This window comes from Sturnira hondurensis, unplaced genomic scaffold, assembly GCF_014824575.4.
Source record: "Sturnira hondurensis isolate 20B ecotype Veracruz unplaced genomic scaffold, ASM1482457v3 Scaffold0002597, whole genome shotgun sequence".
Taxonomy (NCBI): Eukaryota; Metazoa; Chordata; class Mammalia; order Chiroptera; family Phyllostomidae; genus Sturnira; species Sturnira hondurensis.
In genome coordinates this window covers 1-13,725 of record NW_028075228.1, presented here as the reverse complement: position 1 = coordinate 13,725, position 13,725 = coordinate 1, and the positions used below count along the sequence as shown (strand labels likewise).

Here is a 13,725-nt window from a genome sequence, read left to right as displayed (position 1 = left end):
GGAGAGAAAATGGAGACTCTGAATGCAATGTAAATTGCCTGAGGTCACAGAGGATGTCAGGACCAGGTCTGAACCTGGGCTTGGCTAGGCCAAATGTTTGGTGATGACTAATCCAGATTCCCTTCTCACCACGCCCCTCCCCACCCGAATGAGCAACTGCTGTTTGCCCTCTCCAGGGCTCACTTGCTGCCAGGCCTTTCACATTGGCTCTACCCTCCACCTAGAACACTCCACCTCATTTTTTTGCTTGGTTATGTAGCTTCTCTGGCTTTGAGGTATCAGGAGTCACTTCCTCTAGGAAGCCTTCCCTGTATCCACCCCCATCTGAGACAATGTGCAACTTCCAATTAACATGCTTGTAATGTGCACATTCTCATAGCACTCTGCCAGTTACAATCATATTGTCATCCAGGTCTCTCTGCCCAGCCTCTAACCCTGGCCAACTCTAAGTCTTAGATCTTAGTCCATCTCTCTAACCCACTCATGCCACAGTAGATCTCCCTCACATGCATGGCTTAAATTCCATCTTTAGGCTATCAATACCCAAATTTCTGTCTTCAACCCAGACATCTTCAGGCTCCTGCATCCTACTCACCATCTCCACAGGGGTCTTAGAGGTGTCTCAAGCTTCATGCATCCTAAACTGACCTACCTCCCAAACCTGAGCCCTCTCCACTTTCCCCATCTAGGTTAATGGCACCTCTGTCGTTCCAGTGACTAAAACCAAACATCCCGAAGTTGCCTTGACCTCTCTTTCACACCCATTCCAACCTGTCAGCAAACCACGTTGACCCTACCTACAGAATCTAAATTCTCCCCTCCCACTGCCCCACCCTGTCCCAGACTCTATCCTCTCCCTCCTGGACCTCACAGGAGCCTGTTCCCCATCTCTTGTTCTGTCATCCCCACCCCACAGTCTGCTTACCACATGCAGCCAGAGGGAGTCTGTGAACCCAAGTCAGATCAGGGCCCTCTGGGCTCAGCCTTCTGTGGCTCCACCTTACTCCAGGTACGAGTCAAAGTTCTACTCCTAGCCTATGTGGCTCACTTGGGCATCAGCCTGCAAAGCAAAAGGTTACTGGTTCAATCCCCCATCAGGGCACATGCCTGGGTTGTGGCCTGGTCCCAGATTGGGGCACGTGTGAGAGGCAACCAATCAATGTTTCTCTTCCTCTCTTCCCCTCTCTAAAATAAATATTTTTTAAACAACAAAGTTCTCACCACAGGCACCAAGTCACTAGAGATCTGTCTTGTCACCTCTGCAATTTTTCCCTCCCTCTTAAGAAAGAAGCCCTACCTGCAGCTTGATCCAGATGTTCCCAGCAGAACACAGACAAGAGTAGGGGGCTCTGCAAGCATAGAAGTATCCAAGCAGCCCCTCTCCTGGCACACACGAGGGCCCTGTCTTAGTGCCTCACTCTTCAGTGCCTCAAGCCTACACATCTAGTGATCTCAGGAAAGTCCTCTCAGATCTCTGATTTCACCCCCACGTTCCCCATCCCACCCCCACATTGCTCTTACCAATGATTATTCACCTACTGACATTTTATTTCTCTAGTTTCTTGTCTCTCTCACCCACTAGAATGTGAGCTCCTGGAGGGCAGGGATTTTTTACTGTCTTGTTCACTGCTTTGAACAAGTTCACGCAGTTCCTAAAACAATGCTTAGCACATCTTAGGTACACAAATATTTATTCAATGAATACAATGTTTTGTGTGGATTTGCTCACTGAATTGTTAGCACTATCAGTGAGATAGTACAGCAAGTACTACCAAAGTTTTCCACCATCTTCCAGACTCCTTGGAACTCAGGCATAGTGGTGTGACTTGCTTTGGCTGATAAAATGTGAGTGGAAATGTTGGTAGAGTCACTTTCTAGTGGTAGCGTTGAAAAAGCAGTGCAGGATGCTCCATGCTCTCATCCCCTGCCTAGGCAGCCTTGGTAGCTATACAGGCACAGAGGTGCCGTATCAGGGATGCTAGCTGGATCACTGAGCCACGAGATGGAGAACATGTGCCTGTTCTATGAGAAAGAAATTTTGAGACGTTAGTCCACTAAGATGTAGAACTCATTTGTTACCACAGTGTAACCTAGCCTATTCTGACTGATGGGGATAGAGGTGCCAGAGTCAAGATTCAGACCCAGGAAGGCTGGCTTTATAGCTCATGCTTTTAATCCTCCCAATTTGCTGCCTCAGTGATGTCAATTTTGCAAAGCTACCTATTAATAAATAGTCATAACTACCCTTGTTAATGTATCCTAAAGACATGATGGGAACTAGGCCGAGATAACTTCTATACAGGTAGGTCTGGCAAGGCCTCTCACAACCCTCTGAAAACGGAATAAGTGGAGGTTCAGAGAGGTGGAGTCAAGTCATTTGCCTGAGGACTCGCAGAGCCAGGTCTAAACCTAAGCATGGCTGAAACTAAATAGCTATGTGATGACTAATCCGGATTAGTGTCCCACCACTGCCCTCCTTTCAATGGTGTATTATTCAGGGTTCTGTAGAGAAAGAACCATCAGGCTATAGAGAGAGAAAGAAAGATGTATTATAATGAATTGGCTCACACGATTATGTTGGCTGAGAAGTCACAGGAGCTGTCTGCAAACTGGAGGTCCAGGAAAGCCAACCATTTAAATCCTGGTCCAAGTCTGAAGGACTGAGAACCAGGGAAGCTAACCATGTAAGTCCCAGAGTGAAAGCAGGAGAAAACCCACGTTCCAGCTCCACAGTCAGGCAAAGGTAAATTCTTCTTATTATTTATCAGAGTTATTTCTAATTATTTCTTCTTTTACCTCTTGTTCTATTCAGGCCTTTAAAGGATTGGATGAGACCCACCCACATTGGGGAGGGCAATCCGCTTTACTCAGTGAACTGATTCAGATGCTAATTTCATCCAGAAACATCCTTGAAGACATACTCAAAATGATGTTTAGCTAAATGTCAAGGCATCAAAGTGTCCTGGTCAGGTGGACACATAAAATTAATCAGAAATTAATTAATTAAAGAAAGTAAAAAAGAATCACTCTGTTCCCACTCCTCTCCCCAGGCTTCCTTGCTGCCAGGCTCTTCCTTACACAGGCTGTGCCCCTCTGCAGGCACACCCCCTCCTGCTTTTTTACTTTGGAGTCAAGCCGTTATTTGACCTCCCCCATCCCAGACTAGAACAGGTTGCCCTGTTATAAGTTCCCAGGACTCCTACAACTTCTTCCACAAGACACTCATGACAGATAACAATCTGTAATGTTCAACAGTGTCTGTCTACTAGACTGGATTAAGGGCCTCATGATAAGGGGGAGGGCTATCTTAGCCCAGCTCAGGGTTGGGCATGCAACACAGGATCAAGAACTTCTCAGCTATCATCATCATCATCCTTTGGGGAATTATTTATACAATTCAGGCGTCATCATCAGAGTGAAAACTCTGCCAGGAGCATGCGCTTTCATGGTTGCACATCAAAACTTCCCTATCCTTCTAAACCACAGTTCAAATGACTGCCCTCCATAAGCCTGATCACTCTGATATGTGAGTGTTCACTTCATAATGATTCCATATACTGGGCAATCTGTATTTTTTCTTTTTCTATAGTTATGCCGTATTCCACAATTAAAGATATTTAAAATATCTGGTAGTATTTACTCATTGTAGAAAATGTATAACATAGACAAAACGTATTTTATTTTAATTGTTTAAATGTTCATTGATTTTAGAGAGGAACAAAAGGAGAGAGACATTGATGCAAGAAACATCGATTGGTTTGCCTTCAATACGTATCCTGGCTGGAGATCGTACCTGCAACCTAAGTATGTGCCCTGACCTAGAATTAAACCCCCAACCTTTTGGAGCACAGGACAACACTCCAACCAACTAAGCCACACCAGCAAGGACAGAGTGAAATATATTTTAAACGGAAAAATGTACCAAATTTTCAGAGACAACCTTGATTTAGTAATATTTCCCTTCTGACTTTTTTCTGGGAATGTTTTTGTAGATTTCTGACAATATCATATATGGAAATTTGCAGTCTGCCCATCTCTGCAAACAACTTGTATTACTCTGGAATAGCAGCTATATTCCCTTTAACTGCTCACCTGTGACCTGACCTTACTGTTATACATCTGCTCTTTGCCCTGGCAAGTAACAAAGGAGACAACACTTCCAGTATAGAGGGCAGAATAAATGAGACACCAAAGCAAAGATTTTATTTCTCAGTTCACTTGTGTTCGGAAGGAGCAGAGTAAGTCTCCATTTCCTCTTTCCCCTTCCTTCTGCCTGGAACGTGGATGTGATGGCAGCCATCTTGGACCACGTAGACCAGGGCACTACCATCCGTAGAAGCAGCTTGGCTATCTGATGCTGAGGAACACTTGAGCTAGCTCTGTATTGCTTCCACTCAGGCTTTTGTAGGAGAAAGTTCTATTTGACATAAGCCACTGCTATACTGAGTTCTATTACAGAGTTTATGTTCAATCCTATCTAACCAACAGTGCCTACTATATACTTCTTGAGCAATTTTCTATGTCCCTAAAGATATAATTTTGTGTGTGTTCATAATAGTCTATCATCTGAAAGTTACTAACTTTCATTCCTTCCTTCATTCATTCAACACATTTATTGAGTGTCTCTTATATCCAGGCTCCTGGTTGTGTGATGGGGATGTGGTGGTGAACAAAACTTATGGAACTTATGTTCTCACAGAGGGGGACACACAATAAACAAGGAAATAAATAACCCTTCTGTATTTTTAGATATGGCACATCCCAAAATATGTGGCAGAGATTGGCTAATTGCTCACCAAAATTACTTCCCTTTGTTCTTCCACACACAGCTGAACTACATTTCCCAGCATCCATTGCAATTTTATATGGTTCTGTAACTGACATAGAGCCATGGCACTTGAGCAAATGTCTGTCAATCTCTAAGCCTGATGGTAAAAACCTCCCATAGGTGGTTTTCACTTTTTTCAACACTCACTCACTCAACAGAGGAAACTCTAAGGACTTAGAGGTGGGTGAAACCACAGGACAGAAGAAGCCTGGGTCTCTGCTAGACTCTGTGGGATAGTGAACCCCATTGACTTGCATTGGGCTATGTTATGAAGATAAAAAATAGGATTATTAAGCAACTGAGTTTTAGAGATTCTTCAGTAAAAAGCTACTAGCCTTACTTACTTTAACCAATGCACTCCATGAAAAAAGGGTTCTGTGGTACACTGATTACAAAAACACCCTAATTTTCCAACTCTTCTTATATCATTCCTTGCTGCAATTTGACTTTACAGCTTCTCATATCAAAGAGTAGCGTCTCTTTCCCAGCCCATTGAAGCTTGAAGCTTCACTAGCAGTGTCCTTAAACAACAGAACAAGGGGAAACGATAGTGTAATGCTTCCCAGCATAGGTCTCCAGGGGCCATATGTGCTCTGGACTGTCCTCACATTAGGGAAACTATAATTTAAATCTTTGCTGATTTGACAGACAAAAGAAGGTATCTTCAAATAGTAATGGGCACTGAACTTAGCTTTCTGTTCTTTTTTTTTCTTTTTGTATTTCTTCTATGAATTGTCTTTTTTTTAAAAAAGATTTTATTTATTTATCTTTAGAGAGGAAGGGAAGGAGAGAAGTAGAGAAATATCAATGTGTGGTTGCCTCTTGTGGTTCCCCTGCTGGGAACTGGCCTGCAACCCAGGCATGTGCCCTGACTGGGAATCGAACTGCAATCCTCTGGTTCGAAGGTCCGCACTCAATCCACTGAGCTACACCAGCCAGGGCTATGAATTGTCTTTTAATTTTTCATTCCTCTTTTTATATATTGGCTTTTTATGTTAATTTCATATTACTTTATTTTTCTTTATTTATTTTATTTTTTAAAAATATATCTCCCTGGCTGGTGTAGCTCAGTGGATTGAGCGCGGGCCTGGGAACCACACGATCGCGGTTCGATTCCCAGTCAGGGCACATGCCTGGGTTGCAGGCCAGTTCCCAGCAGGGGACTCACGAAAGGCAACCATACACTGATATTTCTCTCCCTCTCTCCTTCCCTTCCCCTCTAAAGATAAATAAATGAAATCTTAAAATATATATATATATATCTTATTGATTATACCATTACAGTTGTTCTAATTCCCTCCTTCATTCCCCTCCATCCTGCACACCCCTTCCCCCACCATTCCCCCCCTTTAGTTTATGTCCACGTGTCTCAAGTTCTTTATATTCTATATTTCCCATACTATTCTTGCCCTACCCTGTAACTGTTTTCTACCTACTGTCTATGCTATTTTCTGTACCTTCTCCCCCTTATCCTCCTCCCACTCCCCTGTTGCTAACCCTCCATGTGATCTCCATTTCTATGGTTCCGCTCCTGATCTAGCTGTCCTCTTAGTTTGCTTTTGTCTTAGGTGTGGTTATTAATAACTGTGAGTTTGCTATCCTTTCACTGTTCATATTTTTTATCTTCTTTTTTTCTTAGATAAGTCCCTTTAACATTTCATATAATAAGGGCTTGGTGATGATGAACTCCTTTAACTTGACCTTATCTGGAAAGCACTTTATCTGCCCTTCCATTCTAAATGAAAGCTTTGCTAGATAGAGCAATCTTGGTTGTAGGTCTTTGGATTTCATGACTTGGAATACTTTTTTCCAGCCCCTTCTTACCTGTAAGGTCTCTTGAGAAATCAGCTGACAGTCTGATGGGAACTCCTTTGTAGGTCCTTTTATCTCTTGCTGCTTCTAGGATTCTCTCCTTCATTTTAATCTTGGCTAATGTAATTATGATATGCCTTGATGTGTTCCTTCTTGGGTCCAACTTCTTTGGGTCTCTCTGAGCTTCCTGAATTTCCTGGAAGTCTATTTCCTTTGCCAGACTGGGTAAGTTCTTCTTTATTATTTGTTCAAATAACTTTTCCACTTGCTCTTTTGGTTCCCCTTCTGGTACCCCTATAATTTGAATGTTGGAGCGTTTCAAGATGTCCTGGAGGTTCCTAAGCCTCTCCTCATTTTTTTGAATTCTTGTTTCTTCATATTTTTCTGTTTGGTCATTTTTTTCTTCCTTCTGGTCCACTCCCTTGATTTGAGTCCCAGTTTCCTTTCCATCAGTATTGGTTTCCCATGCATTTTCCTTCATCTCAATTAGTTTAGCCTTCATTTGTTCCTCTAATTTGTGACTAAAGTCGACCAGTTCTGTGAGCATCCTGATCACCAGTATTTTGAACTGTGCATCTGGTAGATTGGCTATTTCTTGGTCACTTAGAGTTATCGGCTCTGGGGCTTTGAGTTCTTCTTGAGCTATGTTTTGGTCTGTTCGCACCTGTTATGTACGCGAAGCAGAGCCCTAGGTGTTCACCAGGGCAGGGCAACTCAGTCGCTAGGTTGTGATGCTGTATGTGGGGGCGGGGTCAGAGAGGGGCAATGGCAGTCCTCTCTGCTGCTTCCCGGTGCTGGGGCCTGTACAGTCTGTCTCACTGCTCGCTCCTTCCCTGGTTTATCTGCACACACGGATGTGTGACCTCGGTCAGCCTGCGGCCTTGCACCCTCACTGGGTTTGCCTATTGCTACCCCACACCTGGAATCCACCCACGGCTGCCTGCATGCCTGGGTTGGGAGATCTTTCCTGCCCAACCCACTCCACTGCTGGCTTCACCCCTCTTATCGGTCTGGTTGAACGGTTCGTTGTTGTCAGACTTCTGTATAGTTCCATTTTCTGTGTTTTGGCTGCATTTTTATTACTGAAATTTTGTTGACTTTAAACTTGGTTGTGAGAGGAGGCACAGTGTTTCCACCTATGCCTCCATCTTGGCAGAAGTCCCCCATATTACTTTATTTTTAAAGTATATTTTATTGATAATGCTATTATGCTACTAGAATACACTGCCTACAGGCCTACAGTGTGTCCTATTCGGGTCTCCTCTGCCAGTTCAATGAAAAGCGGGTGCTGGAGAAGTGGATCAATCTGAAGGTACCCAGTCTTTCTGCTATCAATGGGGGAACCACTCTTTCCATGACATGGTCTCCTGGGACCCTCAGCAGTCTTTCTGCCCGGTAGTTGATCACACCAACCCTGGGTTGGCTTCAAGTTCTGCTTGTGCGACTCTGGTGAATGACTTTGCCTCTCTGAGCCTCAGTGTCCTCCTCTGTAAAAATGGAAATACTGCTGCCTACCTCAGAGTCCATAAGGGAGTCACATGACATAATATAGGTAAGGCACTTCATACAGTGCTTGGTACCCTGGAATGGGGTTGTGGGGTAAAGGTGACGGTTGCTTTCCTCACTGTTTGATTCAGTTCCCATTTCTCTACTGAACACTCTTGACTAATAGGACAACTGTACTTTTTTTTAAAATGTAGGTATCATTGACTTAGTCATTTTGGTCAAAAAAGACTATACCAAAAACAACATTTTACTTATTTATTTTTACACAGAGGGGAAGGGTGGGAGAGAGAGAGAGAGAGAGAAACATCGATGTGTGCTTGCCTCACCGCCCCCCACGGGGGACCTGGCCCACATCCCAGGCATGTGCCCTAGACTGGGCATCAAACCAGCGACCCTTGGGTTCATGGGCTGGCACTCAGTCCACTGAGCCACACCAGCCAGGGCCAAAAACAGTATTTAAACTAAAGGATCAGTAAATTGCAGAACCACCTCCCTTCAGGATCTGAGGATTTGAGTCCCAGCTGTCTTTCTCTTCTCAGATTTGGATGCCCATTTCCCTGTCACAGCTGTTTTCCCTCCTTCTATTCCTGCTCTGTGACCCCGTGCAGCTTGTCTTTAGGGTTAATGGCGTGGTATCAGGCATATGGACAAATTCTGAGTCTTTTCTGTCCTTCCTAGTTCTTTCTTTCTCTTTTTTTTCTTCTTTGAATCCTCTTGCTGGAACTCCTGCAGCGTTTAAGCATGTCAGAAGGTTTTGACAGGTAGATGTGTAGCTCCTGAGCAGTTGTCATGAATGACTCATATATTAAGTCTATAGATTTGGAAAAACTCCTCTAATCAGTGTCCAGAGTTGTGGCACTTCTTGCCTGTCTAGCTACATGTCATGGCAGTGTAGACAGTCCTTCCTATATGCAGGAATTTTATTCTATGCTGCTTTGAAGTATAATCTCAATGAAGTTGTTTTTAAGCAATAGGGAATAACATTTCAGCCCAAATTTAACCCTGTTACCACAAGTGACCTATCTGAAGTCCTGGTCTACTGAACAGATATTTTCCACCCACAGCTGCATTGTTCTGTGGGTAGCAATGACAGCCCTTTCCTAATCTGTGCCTCTGTCTGCCTACTGGCACGTTTCCGTCAATAGTGACCTTATGCTGTAGCTGACTTCAAAAACCTTAAAATGTACTAAGATGGGCTTCTTAGACCCAAGAAACTATAAGGCTTCTCTAGGGGCCCAAGGCTGCTGTCCTGTCAGTCCCCATGTCCCTGAACTGGGCCACACGAAGCACAAAGTCCATTTGGGTCCCTTCTGCCCCCACAGGTCTCCCTCTCGTCATGCCTCTGCATCAGCCAGGAGCTCATCTTCTGTGGCTGCACCAATGGGATAGTTCGCATCTTCCAGGCCCACAACCTACACTACCTTGCCAACCTGCCCAAGCCGCACTACCTTGGGGTGGATGTGGCCCAGGGCCTGGAGCCCAGGTACTACCCGGCAAGGGGAGGGAGAGGGGGAGGAGCCCACCCAGAACCTGTCTGCTGGTATGCCTCCACACTTCTAGATCCATCTACACACTGGCCAGCCCTAGGCAAGGAGCAGGATACAGCTATAATGAGGCAGCAACATTTCTGCCACCGTGGTCTTCAGTCTAGTGAGGGAGCTCGATGACAAACAAGTACACAAATAAGATAATTTCAGACAGTCATAAATGCTTTTGCAAAATAAAACAAACTCAGGAAGGAGAGTGGCTGGGGGTTGGGGCTGTATTGTTTGGGTGGCCAGGGGAAGCCTCTAGTGAGAAAGAGCCAGCTGTGTGGAGAACTGGGTCCTGACAGCAAGTGGAAAGGCCTTAAGGGGACAGCACACTGGTCCTGTTGTGTTTCAGGGACACCTATGGGCTGTGTGGCTAGAGTCCACTGTGCCAGGGGAGGGAGTGGTGTTGGGGTAGGGGAGAATTGATGGAGGCTGGTGGGAGGAGCTTGTGTATTCTGAGGGCCATGGGCAGCTACTGGGTATTTTAGGCCTTGGCATTATGTGACCGGGCTTTGAGCATTAGATCCCTCTGGCTGCCATGTTGGGAGTGGGTGGAAGGGCTGCGCTGGGACATATTTTCCCTTTGTTGTAAGGCATTTTGGGGAGGTGCGGGAAGCTACCTAACCAGGGGGTGCTGGGTGCCTGGGGGGGCCTCTTTGTAGATTGCGGGACACTACCTCCGGAGTGCCTTTTCTAATAGCCTGGAGGGGCTATTGGGTGTCTCAAAGGAAAGGGAGGGTGGGTCAGTAACCCACAGACAGTGGTTTGTTGTAGCAGCCAGGCTGCCCATCTCTGCAGCTTCTGCTTTGCTCTGCGGACTCAGGCAAGTCACTGTATCAACCCGAGCTTCAGTCTCTTCCTCTGTAAAACAGAGGACCTACCTCTCATGGAGGTTGTGGGGATTCAGTGCAGAAAGTTCTTTGCTTGGCTCACAGTAGGTGCTCAGTAAACTGTAGCCTTTGCAGGGAGGTGCCAGGCCAGGGGACGACTCCCCTGCTCCCTTGCACAGAGATTTTTAGTGATGTGTGGTAGAGCCCTTGAGAGAGAAGGCCTGAGATAGGTGCCCATTGTCCTTCCATGCTCCGAGAGAGAGGACAGAGCTTGGGTTGGATGAAATGGGGGGAGAAAAATACAACAGAAGTAGAAAATTCAGATGCGCTCAGGCGCCAAATGGAAGCTGTCACTTTACAACCTCTGTCTTAGAAACAAAGCGAAGGCAGACGGAAGAGGGAAAAGTGGAGTTGGAGTGGGGTAGATGTGATGCAGACACTGGCCCGCAGTGTCTACGGCATTGTGGATGAGACAAGAGACATTCACGCAGACTGCCCAGTCCCGTGGAGAAGGGAAATGGCACAACCGCTCTCTCAAAGGAGAGCGCCTTGACCCTTCCCTGGCCAGGCTTTTATGGGGTTGAATTTGCACAGGAATACAGGGTATATACTATACGTAAAGCTCATCAGTCCTTCTCAGACAGAAATGATTAAACAATAGATAACATTCAAAGAACTCTGAGGGCTTATTTCAAGTCAGGGTCAGATAGTTAAAGGGCCATAAAACTTTGGGGAACAAACTCACTTCAAGCTCAGACTCTTATCATTTAAATTGAGGGCATTCTTAGCAAAGCAGGTTTCCCAGGATTCTATGCATTCTTTCTTAGGCCTGATCACCCTGGGGAACCCACCCTTTCCAGCACAGGGCCACACCCACCTCCAGCATTGTTTTAGGCTTAGGTCAAGCAGGGGAAGTAAGGCAGTGGAGAGATTAGGAGATTTCTTGCAGACAGAATGAGGACTTAGGCTATGTCAAAGCTGAGGGGTGAGGGTCCCTCATCCCCTTTCTCCATAGGCCCCCAAGTCCTTCCCTGAGGGTCCTCTTGTGACTCTGTCTGTCTTAAGTCATCCCTCCCCTGAGGAATCTAACCCATCATTGGCTAATGACGGGTCATACTCTGGGGGCCAGGCAGGATGAAGTCCTGCCAGAAGGATAAGCTGTGTCTCCTTAATGGCTTATTGTCCCAAGGTCTTTTTACTCAGCCTTAGCCATGGGGGATTACAGCTTCTGAAACCAGGCAGGGCAGTTCCCAGCACAGATGGACCACCATGGCATTGACTTGAGGTAGCTCAAGTGTCTGTTACTACCCACAGTGACACTGATGATGACTGATGACCTGTCATTGCCTTGATAGCTTCCTCTTCTGTGGGAAGGCAGAAGCAGTGTACCCGGATACAGTGGCACTGACCTTTGACCCCATCCACCAGTGGCTGTCCTGCGTGTATAAGGACCACAGCATCTATATCTGGGATGTCAAAGACATCAACAAAGTAGGCAAGATGTGGTCAGAGCTCTTCCACAGCTCCTNGTGACACTGATGATGACTGATGACCTGTCATTGCCTTTAGCTTCCTCTTCTGTGGGAAGGCAGAAGCAGTGTACCCGGATACAGTGGCACTGACCTTTGACCCCATCCACCAGTGGCTGTCCTGCATGTATAAGGACCACAGCATCTATATCTGGGATGTCAAAGACATCAACAAAGTAGGCAAGATGTGGTCAGAGCTCTTCCACAGCTCCTACGTGTGGAATGTCGAGGTGAATCCCTCGCTGCCTCTCTGGCCCTTGCTCAGCCCCCATTTGAAGAAAGCTTCTGCAGAGTTTGGGGAACCCATTAAGCGGTTCCTTCAAAATAGACCCCAGCTATGTGCCAGGTCCTGTTCTGTGTGCTGAGGATACAACTGGGAAGGAAACTGACAAAAGTCCTTCCATCTTGGAGCTCACATTTGGGTGGGAAGGTAAGCCCGTTAACAATAAATATAAAACATGACAAGCAGCAGTACCTCTCAGAAGCAAAGTGAAGCAGAGCAGGGAAGAGGAGCCCAAGAGTGCTCGCTCTTTTAGAGAGGAGAGTGGTCAAGGAAGGCCTCTCTAAGGACGTGACTTTCAAGCAGAGACCTGCAGGAAAGGGGGTAAGGGGGGGTAGGAGGCATGTGACTTCTTGGGGGAAGGAGAAGAGCAAAGGACCAGTAGCAGGAGCCCGTGTACCTCAGAGAGCCTTCTGTGGAGGCTGTTTTTGTCGTTTAGTGCTTTTTTATGCAAGTGTTGAGGAAGTTTTTATTTTCTGAGAATGAATCTGTGGGGATTTTTTATTCTCTAAATTTGTAAGTTCTCCTTGAAGATTAGACAACTGGTGGAGAAAGAATTATATTCTACTTTTTTTTCCCTGAAAATTTCTTACTACGAGCATGTTTGTCCTAGAGAATTTGTTTTCAGTGTCCCAACTGAGAATTGAGAAAAATAACTTTTTTTCAAAATATTTTACTTAGTTATTTTTAGAGAGAGGTGAAGCAAGAGAGAGGGGGAGAGGAACATCTATTGGTTGCTTCTGTAAGCCCCCTGCCTAGGGACCAAACCCGCAACCCAGGCATGTGCCCCGACTGGCAGTTGAACCGGAGACCCTTTGGTCCACAAACCAGCGCTCAGTCCACTGAGCCACGACAGCCAGGGCTTACCTGCTTCTTTTAGGAGTTAGGAGTGTATCTTGTCACCTAGTTTTGCAGTAAATATTGTCCATAGGGTTTTGGTTTTGCTATCTGGTTGTTCTTTTTTCATTTCAGGATTTTTGGATTTAAAAATCTATGCTGGTGCTATTATCATTTTCTCAGGAACCAGTCTTCCATATTTTGAAATTTATATGTTGTCTCTGTCTTTCTGAGTAGTGTCTAGTTCTGTCTCTCCATCCCTTAATTTTCGACTGTGTCTAATCTTTGGTTTTTAATGTTTTATTTTTTACTATTTATTTATTAATTGCCTATTTTGTTAGTTTATTTTTTTCATTAGATTCTACATATAAGTCAAATCATATGGTAATTGTCTTTCTCTGGCCTATTTCACTTAGCGTAATACCCTCTAGGTCTATCTCGAGAAATAAAGGAATATTTTCCCAGAAGCCGCTGAAAGGCTTCTCTCAGGTCCCACTGGTCATGATTGCTCCAGCTGTGAGAGAGGCTGGGAATAGTGATGACAGGAGGTGCTTTCAGTGTGGGTGGGGGG

General features: G+C 45.4%; 1 long non-coding RNA gene across 1 annotated transcript; it reads left to right on the top strand.

The window, feature by feature from the left end:
* The first annotated feature begins 7,881 nt into the window (after positions 1-7,881).
* On the top strand, positions 7,882-12,024 carry LOC118983046 (uncharacterized). Its single transcript, XR_005065631.1, has 3 exons — positions 7,882-7,952; positions 9,469-9,629; positions 11,864-12,024. It is a non-coding gene; the product is annotated as an uncharacterized LOC118983046 (long non-coding RNA).
* The last annotated feature ends 1,701 nt before the right edge of the window (positions 12,025-13,725 follow it).